Source organism: Apium graveolens, chromosome 9 (genome assembly GCF_009905375.1).
Source record: "Apium graveolens cultivar Ventura chromosome 9, ASM990537v1, whole genome shotgun sequence".
In the NCBI taxonomy this organism is placed as follows: Eukaryota; Viridiplantae; Streptophyta; class Magnoliopsida; order Apiales; family Apiaceae; genus Apium; species Apium graveolens.
In genome coordinates, this window is record NC_133655.1 from 266564723 (window position 1) to 266570722 (window position 6000).

Below are 6000 nucleotides of genomic sequence, written 5' to 3' on the forward strand. Positions count from 1 at the left end.
AAAGGAGTTTGTTATCAGGGATGCACCAGTACCTTGGAGTGAAACTCCTGCAGGTCAGGAGTGGACTAAGGAATGGAACTCAGTTTTATGTGTTCCAAATGCTTTACATCTTGCTGAGCACTTGACTAAAGCTGATGAAATGTTAAATTCTGATGATTGTAAAACCCAGCTTAGAGTCACTGCATTGAGTACTAAACATCTACAAGGTCTTCATTCCAATACTCATGCAGAGCTACACAAGATTCAGGAGAACTTTATTAAACAGGAACAAGTTTGGAAACTTGATAAGAAAAAGTTCTTCCAACCTACCATTGACAGGGTTGCTTATATTGAGAAAACTCAAGAGAAGCAACAAGCTCAGATTGATCAAATTCTGACAAATCAAGCTTCTCAGCAATCGCAACTTACTGAAATCCAGACCTCAGTGGAACTACTTATTTCTCTTTTATTACCTGCTGATGCCAAAAAGGGGGAGAAGGTAATTAAGTCCAAATGCAAAACCAACAAGTCACTGCAAGGAAAGGATGATGGAAAAGATGACCAAGGAAACTCTGGAATGGGTAGTGGTCATAGTCAAGGTAGAAGGTTTACATCAAGACAAGCTAGTCACAGAACAAGTTCTGATACTGGGAAAAGAATAAGTTCTGCTGCTGGTAAAAGGATAAGTTCTGATGAACTTCTAGATCTTGATGAGGAAATGTCAAGACAGTTATTTCTTCAAGAAAATCCAGGGATGGACTTGGAAAGTTTAAAGGAAGAAGAAGTCAGACTTAAATCAGAGAAAGTTATATCTAAATCTGAAGCTTCTGGTAAAAAGTTACTTCCAAAACCTAAAGGCATTGTGATCAAAGAAAAGATACATACTGAAGAAACTTTGGCTAGATCACAACCACAGATAGATCCAAGATCCAAGGGTAAAGAAAAGGTTGGTGAACCTATCAAGCCTTATGTACCTCCTGAGGAAGAAGAAATTACTGATGGAAAAGATAATCTTGCTCTGACTTCAAGAAAAGTTCTTAAAACAACCTCTGACATGGCTCAAGTTGTTCAGAGTCAAGAAATTGTAAGTTCTGATATTCAGAAGAAGCAAGTAACCTCTGACAGTGCTCAAGTTAACTTGATATCAGAAAATAAATCTAAAACACTCCTACCAGGATTCACTAAAGCAAAACAGACTCAATCTTTGAAGACTACTTCAAGTGGTTTTGAAGCAAGAGTAGTTACTGGAAAGGAAGCTAGAGATAAAACTGGATTGGGAAGTGCTGATGAAAGAAGAGTACACAACACTACTGATGATCCAACTTCCTTGAGTGAACCAGGTATTGGAGCAACTCCTGAAAGATTGAATCAACTAGAATCTGTACAGATGGTTTACCATACCTACTTGAAAGAATACATCATGTTGTATTTCATGACAGATGGTAGGGTTTATCATATAAGACAAAATGCCATTCCGTTGAAGTATTTTGAAGAATTGGAGCATGTATTGTTCTTACTTCAAGTGGATGACAGAATAACAGAGACTGCTGCAAACTACTTAAAGGAACAAATTCAGAGACAGAAAAGACTTTATTCTGTTAAGTCTGATAGCAGATATGTTCCAAAGTACAGAAATCACAATGGTGATATTGTTGATATGAAGCCTAATACTGCACAGATCAGAACATATCTTGGTATTAAGGGGCTTGAATTTAATCTAGAGTCTAATAAAGCTTATGTCATAAGACTAGATCGGGAGTTGAGAAAAGCAAAGATTAATGATCTCAGAGCTGTAATATTTCAAACTGGTGAAGATACTGCAGAGCTTAAAGATGTCAAACGGAGAATGATTGATGAACTCAGATATGCTGAGAAATGTTTGTTGAAGAATTATCTCAGAACAACTTCTGACATCAGAGAGATCAGAAAATGATGAAGCCAAGTCGAAGATCTACAACTGCTTAAATTCTGATATTTATACAGATTGAAGTTGTTATCAGAAGTTGAATTGGTAAAAACTTTAAGGACTGTAAGTTGTAGTTATCTTGTCTATTTCTCATGCATTTGTACTTAATGTTTTTGACATCATCAAATATCTGTTAAACTTGTATATTTTGTTAATTTACAAGTTGGGGGAGATTGTTAGATATATTTGATAATGTCATGGCTAATATGTTTTATGTTTAGATTTCAGATCTTATTTGAACAGAACAAATCAGTACTTAACTGATCAGTACTTATACTGGAAGTCAGAACTTAAGGGATATCAGTACTTATGTTATCAGGAGACAGATATCAGAACTTAAGTGCTGAAGGATGATCAGATAAGGACAGTAGCTGATTATAGTTAAGAAGATCAAGATAAACATAAGAAGAGATATGCATGAAGAAGGAATTCCGTGAAGAATGGAATACTTGGAATAGAAGATATCTGATTGATATATTTTAGGAAGCAGAATTATATTCTATATCAATTAGCGAATATCTTGTAACTGTGTAGTATATAAACACAGAAATAGAGTTTACACTATATGTGTTATCATTATCGAGAATATTATTTAATATAACTCTAGCAGCTCTCGTGATATTTTGTTCATCACTGAGAGATAACAGTTCCAGATTGTAACAGAGTTTATTGTTTAAATAAAGTTTGTTTTCTGTTACATAAGTTCTTGAAGTTTGATTTGATTGTGATAAACACTGTATTCACCCCCTCTACAGTGAAAGTGTGACCTAACACAGTAATCATTACTTACCCACTTGCAGTTTTTCAAGGAAAAACCGTTCCACTTACCCAGTAATTCCATTAATTAAGGTAAATCAGTTTTAATTCAAAATTGAAGTTGTTCCCACTTATTCAATTATTTTTCACTGCAATACCAATATTCTGAGAAGAAATTCAAGTATGAGAATGACCAAAATTAAATCAAGTAAACAAGTACTGATATTTTAAGATCAGAACTTAATTTAAATCAAAAATGAAATGGTCATCAGAATATGAATATATATCAGGATTTATCAGTGCATTTAAATTACAAACATCTCAGAGATAAAAACTGGCAAACAGTAGAAATTCCATTAATATATTAAGAGAATAAATTCATGAAATTTAAATTACATCAGAGCTTTACAAGATTGTCCTAAGCTTCTAAACCTAACATCAACAGCCTTAGTCCTAGCTCAAGAAGTAGGGCAAGGCTGACGATGAAGAAAAATAGGAAGAAGAAAATAAATTATTTCTTCTTCCTACTCTCTACAAAAAGAATAGCGAGTCTGATGATTTGCTCTTGCTGGCGGAGAGTTTCCAGCCTTTCCTCCTCCAATCGCTCCAGATGGCGATGGTAGTCTAGGTAAAAAAACAGGAGGTGGGTGAGAACCTCCTGAGGAACCGAGTCCCAAATCTCATCAGGAATGGCAGTGACGTGCCATTCCTGCTGCCAGGCTTCACAGCTCAGCTCCATATTAAATGTTTCATAGTTCAAAAACATGTTGTAGTTGATCATGGTTTTGTTGGTATGAAGAAAATGAGGGTGAGTTTGTGAGAAAAGAATTGATGTGTAGGCTGTTGTGAAGTGTTTGTTTATATAGGCAAGAGAATGCCAGGAGACGCAAGGAAATTTAATTCTACCTCGTGTTCCTAGACTTGGAAGACGAAAAACAGTCATTGGAAGTGTAAGACAGGGTTTGATGTGCACAAGTAATAAGTAAGAATTACTGTGCATGTACATGATGTACTAACTCTAATTAGAATGACTGTTAATATTCTACCCAAACATATTCTGATTTAAAATGAGACTTTTTTGATTTTATCCACAAATAAGTCAAGTAAAGGATCAGAATTTAATATCAGAACTTAGACTTATATCAGAACTTAACAGTTATCAGAACATAATTTCTTAACTCGAAAAATGAATGCCTATCTTTGTAATTCTTCACACAAATTCTAATATAGATTCTTCAGAACTTAATCATCAGAACGTTCAACAGAACTTGTCCTCAGAATTTATGCAATGTGACACAGAAACTGTTCATCTAAAATAACATAGATCACCACAGTAATTTTTATCATTTATATGGAGTGTTTAGTGTGTGCATTAAGCTAAATATCAGACAAAGAGTAAAGTCTGATTCACTTTAGTACATCTTAGAAATAAGGCATAACTAAAACTTTACTAAAAATCTGTCATTATTCTGAAGCCTACTATTGAATGAGTTCATGCTTGAGTCCACCTCAACTGTTTTGTGCTAATTTTGTGCATCTTTTTAAATTCCATTTTACAGTGGCTTCTCAGTGTAAGTGAGTCACGACTGCTTATCAGAATTTATGCTATTATCAGAGTATTTCTCCAGTAATCATAGAGTGTGAAAAGTCACCAAGAAAATATTTTGCTTTTCAGATGCATATTACTTAATACCAGCAATGCACTTGGGTCGTCCCTTCCACATTTTTACTCTAGATCTCAAAGGAGTACCTGATTTTAATTCCTTGATTCTTTTCCTTTTTCTTTTGATAAGTGAGGTTTATCAGCACATAGTACATTCAACAGATATACTAGCATCAGAACTTAACAGATGAGAAACATTATTCTAGTTTGTGACTTAGTAATAAGATAGACAAAGTAACTCAACTAAGCTCAATATCAGAATTTGCTTGTGTCAACAGATTTCCACAGAAATAATTACTTCTAACATATTATCTCTAGTTTATTTAAGACTACTAGGTCAGCATCTAGCACAAGTATCTTCATAGGATAGAATAGTTACTTAAACAGACATATCACTATCAGAGTTTAGAAAGTCACATCAGACACCAGTCAGTACTTAAGCAATTTTCAATTAAGCACAGAATACACAAATAGAGTAATTTTTGTAAATACTGATTATAAAGTCTGATGCATCAGAACAAAACTAAGCAGATTTAGAGAAAGAACCTGAAACCATTCCAAGTTTATTTACTAATCTTGTAAAAGTAGCTTCACATAGTGGTTTTGTGAAGATATCTGCTAGTTGTTGATCTGTTGGAACAAAGTGCAATTCCACTGTACCTTCATCCACATGTTCCCTTATGAAGTGGTACCTGATGCTGATGTGCTTTGTCATTGAGTGTTGAACTGGATTACCTGTCATAGCAATAGCACTTTGATTATCACAGTAAATAGGGATTTTGAAATATGTTAACCCATAATCCAGTAACTGATTCTTCATCCAAAGAATCTGTGCACAACAGCTTCCTGCAGCAATGTACTCTACTTCTGTAGTTGATGTGGAAATTGACTTTTGTTTCTTGCTAACCAAGAAACCAATCTGCCTCCAGAAAATTGGCAGCTTCCACTTGTGTTTTTCCTGTCAATTTTGCAACCTGCAAAATCTGCATCTGAGTAACCTATTAGTTTAAAATCTGATTCTCTGGGATACCACAATCCCAGATCAGCTGTTCCTTTAAGATACTTGAAGATTCTTCTTACAACTGTTAAGTGAGGTTCTCTTGGATCTGCTTGAAATCTTGCACAAAGACAGGTAGCATACATGATATCAAGTCTACTAGCAGTTAGATAGAGTAGTGAGCCAATCATACCACTGTAATCAGTAATATCTACTGATTTACCAGTATTCTTGTCCAGTTTTGTTACAGTGGTCATGGGAGTGGATGCACTTGAACAATCTTGCATTCCAAATTTCTTCAGCAAATTTCTGGTGTACTTAGTTTGACAAATAAAAGTGCCTTCTTCATTCTGCTTGACTTGAAGGCCCAGAAAATAGCTAAGTTCCCCCATCATACTCATTTGATATCTTGACTACATCAGTTTGGCAAACTTCTTGCAAAGTCTGTCATTTGTAGAACCAAAAATGATATAATCAATATAAATCTGGACCAGAAGTAAGTCATTTCCATGGTTGAGGTAGAACAGTGTTTTGTCTATTGTTCCTCTGTTAAATCCACTTTCCAGAAGAAACTGAGCTAAAGTCTCATACCATGCTCTTGGAGCTTGCTTAAGTCCATAAAGCGCTTTATCAAGCCTG